Source organism: Pan troglodytes, chromosome 11, assembly GCF_028858775.2.
Source record: "Pan troglodytes isolate AG18354 chromosome 11, NHGRI_mPanTro3-v2.0_pri, whole genome shotgun sequence".
NCBI classification, from domain to species: domain Eukaryota; kingdom Metazoa; phylum Chordata; class Mammalia; order Primates; family Hominidae; genus Pan; species Pan troglodytes.
Window position 1 is genome coordinate 84,354,491 of NC_072409.2, and position 17,785 is coordinate 84,372,275.

A 17,785-nucleotide genomic window follows, 5' to 3' on the forward strand; every position below is an offset into this window, starting at 1 on the left:
CTGTTCTCAGGATAGTGATGAAGTCTCACCAGATCTGATGATTTTATAAGGGGAAACCTCTTTCACTTGGTTGTCATTCTGTCTTGACTGCTGCCATGTAAGACGTGCCTTTTGCCTTCTGCCGTGATTGTGAGGCCTCTCCAGTCACATGGAACTGTGAGTCCATTAAACCTCTTTTTCCTTGTAAATTACCTAGTCTTAGGTATGTATTAATCCTCAGCATGAAAATGGACTAATAGAAGCCCAAATATCCAAGACAATCTTAAGCAAAAATAACACAGCTGGAGGCATCATGCTACCTGACTTCAAACTATACTATAAGGATATAGTAACCAAAACAACATGGTACTGGTACAAAAACAGACACATAGACCAATGGAACAGAATAGAGAACTCAGAAATAAGACCACACACTTACAACCATCTGATCTTCAACAAATCTAACAAAAACAAACAATGGGGAAAGGATTTCCTATTTAATAAATGGTGCTGGGAGAACTGGCTAGCCATATGCAGAAAATTGAAACTGCACCAGTTCCTTACACCTTATACAAAAATTAACCCAAGATGGATTAAAGACTTAAGTGTAAAACCCAAAACTGTCAAAACCCTAGAAGAAACTCTAGGCAATGTCACTCTGGACATAGGCACAGGCAAAGATTTGATGACTAAAACACCAAAAGCAACTGCAACAGAAGCAAAAATTGACAAATGGGCTCTAAGGAGCTTCTGCACAGCAAATGAAACTATCACCAGAGTGAACAGACAACCTACAGAGTGGGAGAAAATTTTTGCAATCTATCTGATAAAGGTCTAATATCCAGTCTATAAGGAACTTAAGCAAATTTACGAGTAACAGACAACCACATTAAAAAGTGGGCAAAGGGCATGAACTGACACTTCTCAAAAGAAGATATACATGTGGCCAAGAATCATGAAAAAAGCTCAACATTACTGATCATTAGAGAAATGCAAATAAAAATCACAATGAGATATTATCGAATGCCAATCAGAATGGCTGCTATGAAAAATAAAAAAATAAAAGATGCTGGTGATGTTGTGGAGAAAAGGAAATGCTTTTACATAGTTGGTCAGAGTACAAATTGGTTCAACCATCTTGGAAGACAGTGTGGTCATTCCTTAAAGATCTAGAAGCAGAAATACCATTTGATCCAGCAATCCCATTACTGGGTATATACCCAAAGACATATAAATGATTTTATTACAAAGATACATGCACACACATGTTCATTGCAGCTCTACTCACAATAGCAAACACATGGAATCAACCCAAATGCCCAGCACTGATAAACTGGTTAAAGAAAATGTGGTACATATCCACCATGGAAAACTATGCAGCCATAAAAAGGAAAAAGATCATGGTCTTTGCAGAGACATGGATGGAGCTGGAAGCTGTAATCCTCCAAACCAAGGAACAGAAAACCAAACATCGCATGTTCTCACTTGTAAGTGGGAACTGAATGATGAGAACACATGGATACATGGGGGAAACAACACACACTGGGGCATGTTGGGGGTGGGGGGTGGGAGAGCATTGGGAAGAATAGCTAATGGATGCTGGGATTAATACTTGGGTGCTGGGATAATTTGCGCAGCAAACCACCATGGCACACGTTTACTTATGTAAGAAACCTGCACCTCCTGCCCATGTATCCTGGAACTTAAAATTTGAGAGAAAAGATATGAGCAACCTGTGCATTGAAAATTACGAAACTGCTGAGAATAAATCCTAAATAGAAATCCACTGTGTTCATGATTGTGATGACTCAAAATTATTAAGATGTCAACTATCTCCAGATTGATTTGGAAATTCAGGGCACTACCAGTCAAACTTCCAGTGGACATTTTGGACATTGACAAGCTTATTCTAAAATGTAAAAAAAAATTAAGAAAATACCAAAACTAAATAGCCAACACAGCTATGGGTTTTGTTTTGATAGCTAAATCTCTGTTGAACAGTATATGTCAGTACAGTTGTATAGGTAGTGCTGGGTGCACAGACCTATATAAAACCTTATTCCTCACCTCAAATTGCTTACAAACCTATCTGGGCATATGACACAAACAATATATAGTGGAGAGATTCTGAAGAGGTTTTGGAGTCAGAAGAAAATGTTCTAAATTCGCAGCTTTTCTCCACATTCACTTTCATGAGCAACGTCTGGCACATGATACCCCACAGTGTCATTTCCAGCTGCCCTTCTCCTGAGTGACTTTCTCAGTTCTACAACCATGAAAACAGACTATGATAAAATGTTTAATGACAGGTGCTGTTGGTATTCCAAGGAAGAAGCAATAACTTATCCCTGAAAGAAGGGTAGGGGCCCTTTCTTACAGGAGACCTATAGCTTTCCAAAGGGGCATGAAACAGGGATGTGTGTCTTAGGTCCTTAGGTCTGTGTCAGCGAAGGTCTTTCTCCCCTTAATAGAAAAGACAAACCAATAACTTCCTAACCTAGTACCTGCTGTAAGCCTTGATGGACTTAAACTAATTTTCATCTTGCCATCACAACCTGAAGTCTGTCTCTGGCCACCTAAGGTATTTGTTTGATGTGAAATCCAACATAAAAGTGATATGGCTTGAAACTGATAATGAGGCTCTGGGATTATATTTCTCTCTTTTTTGAGTTTATCAAGGTTGTTTGCTTTTAATGAGTTCTAAAAATTGCATGAGTAGAGATTATATTGGTAAATAAAAATTAAGGTACGTTTTAAACCTAGATATAAAAGGTCTTAAGGGATAGTTCTATTAAATCAGACGGTTTGGATATATTCTGATACACCTTTCTAGGATAATTATTTGTGATTAAGAAGAATACTATTCTTTATCCAAAATCAGTTTTTTTGGTAGTTGATGTAAGTGTTTATAAATACAGGTAGAACCAAGGGCATTTTCACACGGCATGGAATAGATTTTTATTTTTCAAACTTGAGAGCAGAGTGAAGTTTGCTAGTGAAACTGCTTTGGTAAATACCATCAGTTCTGATGACAGATTATTTTCAATAATCCCAGGCAATTTTGTTCCACTGCTGTTATGTTACGTGATAGCAAATTAAAATGATAAAATGTCTTTATCTCTTTCCCGCAGCTGTTTTAGCAGTCCTATAAAATGAGTTTATACTGTCAGCTGTAGCTGTCTAGAAATATATAAATACAGGTGTCATTGTTCCTTAAGTATTCCACTAGTCAGCATACTGTGTAGACAATCTAAGGGTCCATTTCTAAAGAAAATGTTTCTGTGTCTGTTTTTTCAATTATTTAAAAAGATACAGTCATTGCTTTGCCTGGTGTCAGGGTCATTTCACCACATATATTATGGTAAATTACTATAATAGGAGCACTTGGCATGTCTAATTAGAGTTAAAAGGAAAAACAGATTGGATAGAAATAATTTTTAAAAATCATTCTTTCTCCTCTCTAGTGTGTATACCCTTACTGCCATCAGGGGAGCTTATTAACCTTTCTCCCTTTGTAAATGTTTCCAGAAAGCAGAAGTGAATTGAAGAAGCTGTGCAGCTAAACAAGCTTTCTCTCATTCTACTGAAGTTAAATGTTTCTTTCTTAAACAATTTAAATGGGAGCATTTAAATATAAATTTGGATTTAGTTTTCTTCTCCTCAATACACTTGTATGTGCAGTTTATTTTCATTTATGTATGTGTTCTTTTATGCTTAGGAGCTTTATATCCTTTTCTGAGATCTTTTGTACTAAACTGGTGGTTTCATTTTTAAAAAATGAATTTTGATTGAATTCTTACTTGAAGTACAAGTAGCATTGAGCCTACCAGGAATCAATTTCATAGATCCACTGAAGGTCTACCATCTCTCTTTGGTCACTTTGTAGGCACAGCTCTTTTTCTACAAACTATACTCCAGCATTTTCAGTATTCACTTTTTTATGGGTAAGATTCTTGGAACACGTTCATCTTAATTGCATCTTTGCCAGTTACATAGCATTGTTGTACATTCTGGTTGAGTGTTCCATCTTATTTCTTACCACTCTCCTCTAAGTATCTTAGTTGATATTAGACAATTATTTGTAAATATATTCAATATATTCAATATGCTTGTGTGTAAAATGGTATTGTTATCCATCCAATTTGGAGTATGTACATAGATTCTGACTAGGCTACTTTTGAAAAGGGAGTCGGTGTGAGATTGCATTCAGTTAACTTGCCTGCAGGCTTCCAAAGGAGGTGAAGCAAATGAAATGATGCCTTCACAAAAAGGTAGATATATGTTCTGCACAACCAGGACATGAAACTGGAGCCATTAACCCCAAGTGATATTAAAGTATTGATCTTACAACCAAACAAAAAGGTCTCAGTTTGAGGCCCTGGTAGCCATATGTAATGATCTGTTTGGCTGGTGGTCTCTTCATTCTTCTAACCTGTTTCCTTATCTGTACAGTGAGAAAAAATAGAATACTGTCATGAATACATTGTAAAAATTAAATAATATACAAAAACATTTAGCAAAGTAGATGATCTATAGTATATACTTCAAAAAAGTAAGTTTTTTCTACAGATATCATTAATACCGCTACTGCCATTATTGTTATAATGACGAAAAACTTACCTTTGATTGTCATTCATTTTTCCTTTTACTTTTTCTTCCATTTGTGATGCTGAGCCACAACTTGAGATTTAAAATCATCAAAAACATACTCACCTATAAGAAGGAAAGCAGGTGGTTTTATGTCTAATATAAATGTACTTATGATGATGCCAAAAGAAATACTCATCAATTCAGTGTCACAAGAGTATACCAGAGTAATCAAATATTTTATGATACAAATACAAATTATTCAGGCCTGGGACCGCTTTTCCAAGAAGTGTATTGGCCCTTGATGTTGCCAAACAAACTGTGTACTATAGTAGGACAATAATCCATGATTGAGTGATTCTAAGAGTTCCACGTAAGGAAAGTTTTTGGAACATAATGAAAGCCTGAAGTAACAGCTCCTCTCTCTCCTTTTCCTTCTGAATCTATTCTAGGAAATGACTCTGGGCAGAATTAGAACTTTTCTGAGATGTCTACAAAATGTCAAAGATAAATTGTCTTTATTGCCCTCAGTGGGCATTTATTCATCTACTTGCTCATTTATTCATTCATAAACTCATTTCATGGGTTTATATTAAGTGCACAGCATTTTGCTGGACTTTGAGGATATTCTGATAGTGTGGCAACTCAGGCTTTTCCTTTATGGAGCTTACACACTGGTAGAGAAGATAGACATTGAACTTTTAATGAAAGTGTAAGGAGTGAAATGAAAGGACAAGCAGAAGATATAATAGATGCATGTAGAAGGGGAAATTTAACTTGACAGCAGTAGAAAAGGAAATCAAAGGTATATTGTGGAATAATTATATAAGTAGGGTAAGTGGACTCAAATGGAGGGTGAGTTTTAGGCATCATGATAATTTTATTAAAAGGACGAGTTTAATTTGTAAATAAGCAAACAAAGCTCATCATATTGCTGAAAAAAAGTCAGAAAAACAGTGTAATAAAAGTTTTTACCAATAGGATGTAATTTATATGGTAGCTGGTGGAAAGCCACAAGGTGGTTTGAGTGACATTAGTACAAACACAGCTTACGTTTTAAAATGTTCTGTTAGTCCGTCAAACAGTATATGGATTTTTGATGGGGAGAAGTCAGAAAGAGGACAGCTTACTTAGGAATTAACTAATGACAGATCAGGTAAAGATGCTGCCAGCTGAAGTCAGGGCCCTGAAACATGGACTTCATTGGTTCAGAGATTTGGTTATTCAGCAATTATGGGTTATTTGACATAGGCATGGAGACGTATATTTCAAATTATGTCTTCTATTTTCAGTAATATTCAATGATTCTTAGACGTGGTCTTTTGTTCCTAGACATGTACATGAGCCATCTTAAATATTCCAGACTAGTGGAGACTAGTGCAACCAATGTCTGGTTGCATTAGGACCTAGATTAATTTTCTGACCTTTAAAACTGCAAGGTCTCTGCAGAAAGTAAGTCAGGGAGCATCATGCCCTATAGAGGAGCATAGACTGCTGGGAACACCACTCCTCGAGCTTGGCTGCACATTGGAAGCACCTGTGATGTCCGAGTCTCACTCAAGAGGATTTAATTGATTAGGTATGGGATTCAGCTTGGATACAAGGATTTTCTTTTTATTTATTTATTTATTTATTTATTATTATTTTTTATTATACTTTAAGTTTTAGGGTACATGTGCACATTGTGCAGGTTAGTTACATATGTATACATGTGCCGTGCTGGTGCACTGCACCCACTAACTCGTCATCTAGCATTAGGTATATCTCCCAATGCTATCCCTCCCCCCTCCCCCCACCCCACAACAGTCCCCAGAGTGTGATATTCCCCTTCCTGTGTCCATGTGATCTCATTGTTCAATTCCCACCTATGAGTGAGAATATGCGGTGTTTGGTTTTTTGTTCTTGCGATAGTTTACTGAGAATGATGATTTCCAATTTCATCCATGCCCCTACAAAGGACATGAACTCATCATTTTTTATGGCTGCATAGTATTCCATGGTGTATATGTGCCACATTTTCTTAATTCAGTCTATCGTTGTTGGACATTTGGGTTGGTTCCAAGTCTTTGCTATTGTGAATAATGCCGCAATAAACGTACGTGTGCATGTGTCTTTATAGCAGCATGATTTATAGTCATTTGGGTATATACCCAGTAATGGGATGGCTGGGTCAAATGGTATTTCTTGAAATCCCAGATAACTGTAACGTGACAAAATTTGAGAACTACTGGATGAGAGTGTATTCTTGTCTAAACAGAGTAACGCCAGCGCAAGGGACAAGTTACTCCTTCCTCTCTCTCCTCGCTTCTTCCCCTTCCCTCTCTCCTCTTTTTCTTTCCCTTTCTTTCCTCCTTCCTATAAAGATTTAGCATTTATTGAGCACCTATCAGGTGCCAGGAAATGTGCTAGGTAGTAAGAATACAAGGCAAACAAGATAGTCCCTAACCGGATGTTTACAGTGTAATTAAGTTTAAATTCTGGCTTCAGTCTTTGATTCTGTCCTCACCTGACCATATATATTGCTCATTAACCTGGGCCCTAGCCACAAGACCCTCTCAGTCCTCAGTGTACCATGTTCTGTGATACTGTGATGGCTTTTCACAGGAGGTTGTTTCTCCCATGTCAATTACCTCCTACTACTGCTTGATCTCAGTTTAATCCTCACAGCCTTTAATATAAGAGTTAAAAAAATTATTTAGGCAGATAGGGTACAGGAATCCTCAGTAAGGTTTTTCTTTTATTAAAAAGCAGCCCCCAAATTATTTCTTTTATAACAGAAAGCAGCCTGAAAAATCAAGCTGCAAGCATAGATAAGCAAGCTGGTAACTTGCATAGATGAATGTTGGCAGCTATACCAGAAGCCAGGTATATCCAACATGGAAGTTTTCTCTTCCCCTCTCCTTCTCTTCCGCCACGTGTGTGAGTGTCATGGCACCTGCCAAGTGGAAACCCCATCTGCATAATAAAAGATTAGGGTGGGATGGCCAGCCTCTTCGTGGGCTATGTAAATGGCACACCTGGTGAAACCAATCCACTACACCCAGTGTAAATCAGACACCGTCTCCTCAAGCTCCTCTAGAAAATCAACTGCATCTTGCCCCGAACCTGAAAACCCACTTGGGCGCCCCCTTCCTCTGCATGAGGAAGCTCTCTCTTCTTTCTTTTGCCTGTTAAACTTTCTGCTCTTAAAACCCACTCGGTGTATGTCCATGTCTTTGTTTTCCTTAGCGCAAGACAAAAAACCTTGGGTATTTCTCCAGACAAATGATGTGGCTTCACCTTGACTTTCCTGCCTGGGTCCAATCTCCTTTTATTATACCATACACTTTAGTTACAAACATCATGGATGTATTTTATTCTCTTGTATTTTATGTTTATTTTCCAATAAGGCAGAAATCAACAGCAAGGAGCCTGCCATTGGGGTCTTTAATAAATGCTTAATAAAATAATTATTGAATAGGTGAAATAATTACACATGAGTGAATATGAGTCTGTCTTTCTTACTTGTTGTTTTATAACCGACTACCCTAAAACCTAGTGGTTTAAAGCAGTAACCATTTTATGACTTCTTATGATTCTGAATGTTAACTGAGCTCACCTGAGTGTTTCTTCTATTCCATGTGATATGAACTGGGAATACAGCCATCAGGGGTCTCCACTAGTGTGGAATATTTAAGATGGCTCATGTACATGTCTGGTGCCTTGGGAGGGGAAGAGAGGAAGACCGGTTTGGTTGGCATAGCAGGGCTGTTCAGGCCTCTCTTCCTATGTAGTCTCAAGTTCTTTCTCTTTCCACGTGGCCTCTGCACCTAGTTTCTCTCCAGCAGGTTTCTTAAAGCACCTCAGGGTTTCCAACACAAACATTGCAAGAAAGGAAGTGAAAGCTGCCAGGTTTCTTAAAGTTGGGGTGGAAAGCCAGTACATGTCACCAATATTTTATTGGCCAAAGCAGTCACAGGCCCATTCCAAAATCGGTGAGAAAAAAAGCAAAAATAAAAATACAGACCTCCCCTCCTTATGGAAGAGTCATAAAGAAGTGGAGAGCATTTTTAATTCACAGAATATCAGTCTAATATTTGCCACATTTCTCTGTTTATATTCTCTTTAGGTGCTCATGGGGTCTTTTTATTGTGGTGAGAACACTTAACATGAAATCTACCCTTTTACCAGATTTTTAAGTGTACAATATATCGTTAACTATAGGCACAATGTTGTAGAGTGGGTTTCCATTACTTATTTATCTTTTATAACTGAAACTTTATATAGTTGATTAGCAACTCCTCATGTTCTTCTTCCCCCAGCCCTTGGTATCCAACCTTTCTACTTTCTGCTTCTATGAGTTTGACTATTTTAGATACCTCATATAGTGGAATCATGCAGTATTTGTTCTTCCGTATCTAGCTTATTTCACTTAGCATAATGTCCTCCAGATTCATTCATGATATTGCATATTGTAGAATGTGTTTCTTTTTTAAGGCTGAATAATATTCAATTGTATGTACATACCATGTATTCTTTATCCATTAATCTGTTGATGAACATTTATGTTGTTTTCACATCTTGGTTATTGTTAATAATTCTAATTCTACAATGAACATGGGGGTGTATTTATTCCTTTGAGATCCTGATTTCAGTTATTTTGTATATAGACTCAGAAATTGGATGGCTAGATCATATGGTCATTCTATTTTTTTTTTTTTTGAGGAGGCTCTGTAGTGTTTTCCATAACAGCTTTACCATTTTGCATTCCCACAAACACTGTACAGGGGTTTCAGTTTCTCCACATCCTTGCCAACATGTGGCAAAAGAAACAATCAATAGGGTGAAAAGGCAGTTCACAGAATGGGACAAAAATTTGGCAAACCGTATATCTGATAAGTTAGTTTCAAAAATATATAAGGAACTCCTACTAACCAATGTCCAAAAATGCAATAACCTGATTAAAAAATGAACTAAGGATTTAAATAGACATTTCTCTGAAGAAGACATATAAATGGCCAACAGGTATATAAAAAGATGCTCAATGTCACTAATCATTAGGGAAATGCAATTCAAAACCACAATGAGATAGCACCTTGCACCTGTTAGAATGGCTGTTTTCACATACACAAAGGGCAAGTGTTAGCAAGGATATGGAGAAATTAGAACTCTCTATTTTCATTAAAACAACCCAAATCTGACTCAGAGTTCCCATTTTTCCAGGCTGCTGGAAATGTTAACATCAGCCTTTCTTGAAGATCCCCCTACCAGAGTTTAGTGCAGCGCTAAGGTACTGAGGGTGCTGTGTGATCAGCAGCCAAGCAGTCCTCACTGTTCAAAGAGAGCACCCATTATAGCAACAACCCTGGTCCCTTTGGGGGAAACTGTTTTACAGCCTGTGTGCCATGGAGTATGGCATACTATGTATCAGTGAAAATGCTTGTGCCTGGAGTTTGCTTTCCTCAAAATTACTCTATTTTGAGGTTTATCTGTTTTGTTGTTTTTCCTAAAACAGAAGGATTTATTTCTGCCTTGTGATAGGAAGAATGGACATCTCTAACTTCTCACCAAAAAAATCATCACCTCTTCTTTGATTTGTTTTAGGACTGGGACTAGTTTTTTTGTCTTGTCATAGGGCTCCTTTGCCTAGTTTAGTCTCCTCCTTTTTTTGCCCCTCTGTTTAACTTTTTATTTGATATAATTTCAGAAAATTTTCAAGATTAGTACAAAGAATTCCCAAACTCCTTTCATTAAATTTCTCTAAATGTTATGATTTTCTCTGTCACTATCTCTGTTTCTATCTTTATATCTCTATGTTATACAATTCACATCACTTTATGTGGAATAGTTCATGTCTCTATGTGGTACAGTTCAGTGAGTACTTCCAAAAGACAAGAATGTTCCCTTACATAACCACACTATAATAATTAAAACGGACCGGGCACGGTGGCTCACGCCTGTAATTGCTGCACTTTGGGAGGCCAAGGTGGATGGATCACCTGAGGTACGCAGTTCAAGACCAGCCTGACCAACATGAAGAAACCCCGTTTCTACTAAAAAAAAAAAAAATTAGCTGGGTGTGGTGGCCCATGCCTATAATCACAGCTACTCAGGAGGCTGAGGCAGGAAAATCGCTTGAACCCAGGAGGCAGAGGTTGCAGTGAACCAAGATCGCGCCATTGCACTCTAGCCTGGACAACAAGAGCAAAACTATAAAAAAAAAAATTAAAACTGGGAAATTCACTGATACATATTCAGAGTTTTTCAGTTGTCCCAATATTATCCTTTACACTGAAGGAAGTTTCCAAATCATGCATTGCATTCAGGTATCCTGTCTCTTTAGTCCTTTTATTCCGGAACAGCTCTTCAGTATTTCTGGGTCTTTAATGGCATTTACATATTTGGGGAGTACTGGCTTAATCTTTTGTAGAATGACTGTTAATTTAGGTTTGTCTGATGTTTCCTCATGATTGAATTCCTGTTAGTATTGATGGGAATACCCACAGAAGCACTGTGCTCTTGGTTTATTGTATCCAGAAGAATTATTGATGTTATCTCTGATCAATTGGGGTTTCTGCATTGTAAAGTTATTTTATTTTGTAATTAATAAATATATAATTAATATTTTGAGACCAGATAACTATTCTATTCCTCATTGTACTTTTACTTTATAACATCTGTTGATATTTTTGCCCTGAATCAGTTTTTATCATTATGTTTGCCAAATGTTGATTCCTCTTTGTCTTTCAGTACAACCGTGCCAGTTTATATTGTTGGGATGTGAGCCAGATACTGAGAATTATGTCTAAGTAGAGCATGTTAGGTTGACTGTAGCAAATAAACAGGAAAAGGAAAAGTAGGCCCGAGAGACGTTTTTCTGAGCCCCAAATGAACACCTCATTTTCATGATTCCATTATAAACAGGGCTGATAGATTCTTATGTAAAATCCTGCCTTATGGTCTACATTTTTATCTGGTAGTTGTATATATGTATGCATATGTACATATAATTTTACAGTGCTTAATATTTTATACTTTACTATATGTAAATTTATACCTCAATAATTAGAGCCACAGGGCAAAAACAAATAGAGGTCTAACTTAGCTGCACAGTTACATAGTATTACATATGGCTTTAAACATTGCATAAAACTTTAAAAATCTATGCGGTATCCTGAATTAGAAGATATAGCTAACATAAAGATAATGTAATATTATGAAATCAGAACTGTGTCTCTATAGTGACATGTAGGGGGCACTTAACAAATTATTTTCAGATGATGAAATTAAAGCCAGTGTTTCTCAAAAGTCTTTTTCTGAAATAAAAAAAAATATTTTTCTGAAAAGGATTATTTTTTCTTTATGTGATGTTTACAAGAGCAAATACTTTATGTATTCATATAAATATTCTTAAAATAAGGTAAATAAGAATTTACCTAAAATGAGGATTCACTCCTGGATTTCTTTAAGTTGGCATTACCCTTGACTTTACAATTCAACTTCGTTTACAAAATGGGAACAGTTTTAGTAACTTATTTGGTTATTTTGCATCTGCCTCTCCTTTGCCCATAAGTTCTCTGACCTGCTTCTGTGCCTTGAGGCTTATCCTACAGAAGCATCACCAGGACTGTTTGGACTCTGACTTCCACTTGAGTGTGGCCAATGGAAGAGCAGAACAAGAAGGACAGAGGATGAGTTAATCTTTCTTCTACCTCCCTCTAAACCTGGGCACATTGATTCTGGTCTATTTCTCTCTCTAATATTATAGCTCCTTCCAGGAACTTCTATGGCTGTAGCTCTCATCAAGTTACTACTCTATCATTCTTTTATGATGAATGTCTAGGACATTTTTATTGATTTTCTTCAAGAACTTATGTTTATCTTAGAGAGAAAGAAATTGGTCAGAACAATATATAAGCATAAGAATTTTAAAGGCATCTTACATTCTATCCTAATGGCAGCATAATCAATAGGAACGAAGAGTTGTCTTGCTGCCTGCAATAGAGGGAGGGTATTTTTACAGACCAGCACATCTTGTGAAATATATAATATGAAGGAAGACAGCTTGGCTGGTCTTTGCTGTAGTCTCTGGATTTTCTGTGTTTTTGGACTGACATTCCCTGTATGGTATGGAGTCGTAACTTCTAATATGAGGATCCTCTGTTTTTGGGCCAGAGATTACTTCTCTTCCTCTAACTTATTGGTTATTTTCATATTTTCTTCAAAATGCCAACAAGTTGCACATAATCTATGCAGATGCAGTAGGCCCCCTAAGTATCCCGCAGACTTGTCCTGTTCAGGGAGTCTGAGGCTGGAACGTGATTTCCACAGCTCCTTCACTCCCTTCCACTTTTACTTGTCCCAGTATTCTTCAATATTTCTTATTGCTTTCTTTTCTCAACACTTTTGTAACTAGTCTTCTCATTAAATTATCTTCAAAACCTCACCTTAGTTACTTGCATTTTCTCCCAAGACTCTGATGGATACAGCAACACAAGGATAGAATCAGAAAGCTGAATTTTCTATTAAATAGCTAATGAGTGATAACTGAAAGGAAACTGATCTGGGGAAAGTGTGGACCTACCTGTTTATATTGTTTTCATCCTGTGATGCCCTGGCTATAAAATGTCCAGTGAAATCCAGCAGGAGTTACTGTTTATCCTCCTGGAAGCTAGTGGATATATATTTTTTCTGTTCCATGCAAAAGAAGGTGCTGTGGCTGGGTGCGGTAGCTCACACATATAATACTGGCATGTTGAGATATCAAGGTGAGAGGATTCCTTGAGCCCGGAGTTTGAGACCACCTTGGGCAATATAGCGAGACCCATCTCCAGAAAAAATAAAAGATAAAAAAAGTAGCCAGGGGTGGTGGTGTGTGCCTGTAGTCCCAGTTATTAGGAGACTGAGGCAGGAGGATTGCTTAAGCCTGGGAATTTGAGGCTGCAGTGAGCTATGATTGCACCACTGCATTTCAGCCTAGGCGACAGAGTGAGACCCTATCTTTTTTTTTTTTTTTTTTTAATAGAGACTAGCAAACAATACAGTCAGCATGGCTAAGGTGACCCCAAGAAACCCAAGGGCAAGATGTCTGCTTATGTCTTCTTTGTGCAAATGTGCAGAGAACATAAGAAAAACTCAGATCTCGGCCGGGCGCGGTGGCTCACGCCTGTAATCCCAGCACTTTGGGAGGCCGAGGCGGGCGGATCACGAGGTCAGGAGATCGAGACCATCCTGGCTAACACGGTGAAACCCCGTCTCTACTAAAAATACAAAAAATTAGCCGGGCGTGGTAGCGGGCGCCTGTAGTCCCAGCTACTCGGGAGGCTGAGGCAGGAGAATGGCGTGAACCCGGGAGGCGGAGCTTGCAGTGAGCCGAGATCGCGCCACTGCACTCCAGCCTGGGCGACAGAGCGAGACTCCGTCTCAAGAAAAAAAAAAAACTCAGATCTCTGTCAATTTTGCAGTTTTCCAAGAAGTGCTCTGAGAAGTCGAAGACAATGTCTGGGGAAGAAAAGTTGAAATTATAACATGGCAAATGTGGATAAAGAATGCAATGATAGGGAAATGAAGGATTACAGACCAGCTAAGGGAGGCAAGAAGAAGGACCCTGATGCCCCCAAAAGGCCACTGTCTGAAGTTTTCCTGTTCTGTTCAGAATTCTGCCCCAAGATCAAATCCAGAAACCCTGACACCTCCATTGGAGATGTGGCAAAACAAACAAACAAACAAAAAAGTTGGGTGAGATGCAGAATAACTTAGGTGACCGTGAAAAGCAGCCTGACATCACTAAGGCAGTGAAGCTGAAGTATAAGAAGGATGTTGCTGACTATAAGTCTAAAGGAAAGTTTGATGCTACAGAGGGACAGTCCCGCTAAAGTTGGAAACTTCCAACGTTTAGAAAACGTTGGAAGAGTCAGATGAAGAGAAGAAGGATGAATTAAAAAAAAAAAAACTCTCCTTGTGAATACCTTAGAGTAAGGGAGCACTGTTACCAACACATCCCTTATTTGAGAAGTGTCTGTTACCCTCACTAGGTTTAATTATAAAATTTGATTACCATGGGAGGGGAACATCACACACTGGGGCCTGTCGGGGTGGGGGTCTGGGGGAGGGATAGTATTAGGAGAAATACCTAATGTAGATGATGGGTCGATGGGTCCAGCAAACCACCATGGGACAAGTGTACCTAGGTAACAAACCTGCACGTTCTGCTCATGTACCCCAGAGCTTAAAGTATAATAAAAAAAATAAAAAATTTAAAAAAATTTTAAAAAGATTTGAGAGGTTTCCAGTTTGTGGCAATTCTGTATAAGTTGCTACAAACATCAGCATACAGGTTTTGTGTAGATACACATTTACAGTTCTTTTGAACAAATACATAGGAGTGGGATTCCTGGGTTGTATGGTAAAAGAAAAAAAATTGATTACCATCATAGTGCAGTCTCTCAAAGTGCTCTGGAAATTATCAGTGGTTCACATGAAGTGGCCATGAGTGTCCGTAGCATCCTGAAACTGTATCAAAGTTGTAAGTATTTCCAAAAATTTTTTAAATGGAAAGGCACTCTTGTATTCCTCTTACTCTGTGCACTTTGCTGCTGGTGGGACAAAGCATTTAAAGATGTTTCTGGCATTTTAATTTTTAAGGTGGTGTTAACTATGTGGTTATTGGCTAGAAATTCTGAGTTCTCAACTGTATATATCTGTAGTTTGGAAGAACAAAACAACAGAGACAAACTCTTAATGCTCCTTGCCTGGTGTTGAGGCTGTGAGGGAAGATAACTTTTGAAGGAGCTGTAGCTCAGGGTGTGCACCATCAGGTTGGACCTGTTGTCTCTGCAGTGGGCATCCATTTAGGTTCAGGTTGTCTCCTTTCTATGTATAGTGACATAGCATTCTGCTGCCATTCTTAGCTGTGGACAAAGGGGGTCAGTGAGATGAGAAGTATTTGTAGGTTTTTTTGTTTGTTTTTAGTTAAATGTGGTAGTTTCTAAACTGCTTTTAAAAAATAACTGTAGAACTTTTTTTCCTTCTAGCTATTCTTCGAATGCATTCCCTTCTAATGCATTGTCAGCAAACCGAAGAGCCACTGTATCAATGAAAGTTTAAGAACCTTCTGTAGTTAAACACGATTTGCAATGTTCCGTTTTTTTATGTTTAGAATGCTGAAATATTTTTTAAATAGTGTTACATTAAACAAAGCAGGTGATACTAATTCTATTACTCATGCACAACTATTTTTCAAATATTGTTGAGAGAAGAATTTAGGGAATGCAGCCCAGGTAGTATTTTAATACTTAAAAAAGAAATCTGCCACATGACTTTAAACTTGGTAAACTTCTCATACATAAGTCTATTTTCACTAAAATTCAAATAAAATAAAATGTTTCCAGAATATGTATGTGGGTGTTTTTAGAGACAGATAGGAGAGGGAACAGGGCCCTTTAGAGATAATTTTCTCTGGATGAATGATTAAGCACTAGAATGACTATCATAGTCAAAGTCTAGCATCATTTGTTTTACTGATGCTGCTTCATTTAGGCAAAATGCCTCTTTATATCTTAGGCAATTAGGCAATGCATTAGAAGAATAGCTAGAAGGAAAAGAATAGATGAGAGTCATTTCAGTGAAGCTGGGGAGTGAACAGATATTTAACTTACTCTCAGATTCATTAGACTTAGAGTCTGTTAGTATAAAATGCAGAACCAACGTCATGTAAATACATTTATTATACTTAAATAAATCAAGAAAGGATCACTTTCAAAAATGCCAGATGTTCTATATTTCTCTGGTGGCAATATAAATCTGAAGTTTAGCTATGCCAAACATATGTCAGAAATACACCCTTGTTTAAGAAAGTCAGAAACCTTTTTAAAAAAAGCACTTTGAATAGTGCATTCTAAGCAAAAGGATTGTTCATTCTATTTGAAACGAATTAATGCTCCAACAACACTATGTATTAAGTATGTGTATTATGAACTAAATTTATAAAAACATGCAGAATGTTATCTACTATCCAGTGGATAATGTGCTAGTTTCCTGGGCTAATTTTTATATAAGTATGTATATTTATATCCAACATATTAAGGACTATTTGTTATATTTTATTTCTTAATGAAAATATGAACATTTATTTAAATTGTTAAATCTGGGTAACAGGTACATGAGTGTCCATTGTATTTTTTTCTGTACTTTAAAAACATTTCAAAATATACCATTAGAAACATTTTATGCTTTTAAAAAAGCATGAAAAGTAAAATCAGAGAGAAACAGAAGTTATACAAGGATAAACACCACAAACTCTGCATCTACAAAAACTGACAGACTATTTGACTGAAAGGGCAAAACAACTGCTACCTCTGAGTTCCCTGTAAGAGTGGAAAGCAATACCATTTGATGGGTCACAGATCACTGGGAAGGACCAAAATACAAGTGTAGGAAAAATTCTTGGACAATGAGAAAGTCGGTTCTTACAGGACTAAAGATGTCATGATTTTCTAATCATTCTCAAAAGACGTGAAGTCATCTTTTGAAATGGATTGGGCTAGAAAATATGAAGTGAGTGTGACTGGGATGGGAGGTTGGGAGGCAGAGAAGGACATGGAGCAGGAGAAGTGAAAAAGGCAAGCTAAAGGATTATCAAGTGGCATTTTCAGGACCTAGGTGAATTGAAATCCATTGACCTACCGTGGTACCAATTTATTTGCTTTCATATTTCCCTCCTTAATTGTTTAAATAGAAAATATTTTAATATTGACCTGAAGTTCTGCAGAGTGAATGAAATAGGACAAGGTGCAAGAAGCTGAGAGTGGAGGAGAGATAATAGCTGAAGTTGCCAACAACAGGGTTCAAGTGAGAAAAGAGGGAGATATCCAGAGGAATTGGGTGAAAATGGAGGTGTCATGGGACGGCAATCTCAGCACAGTGGAAAAAGTTGTGCAGTGTAGGAGAATGAAAGAGAAACTAGAAAGACAGATGGCTGATGTTTGAAGTTTAGAGCTTCGGAGGAGGAACAGTACCATATAATCACAAAAATCTGATATATGGACACAGAGTGGAGGCTGAAATGGAATAAGAATGAAGGTCATTGGATTAAGAAATTTTTAAAAATAATGTTATTGAGATCTATTGGATCAACCCCACAGGCATTGAAATCTCCCAAGAATATGATGAGAGGTATGGATAAAGACTTGAACCCTCCTACAAAGCCCTTTATGAATATGGAGAAGAATGGAAAGATGTG

The 17,785-nt window shown here is 37.5% G+C and overlaps 1 pseudogene; it reads left to right on the top strand.

The window, feature by feature from the left end:
- The first annotated feature begins 1,396 nt into the window (after nt 1-1,396).
- Nucleotides 1,397-14,420, top strand: LOC134807699 (high mobility group protein B3-like; annotated as a pseudogene).
- The last annotated feature ends 3,365 nt before the right edge of the window (nt 14,421-17,785 follow it).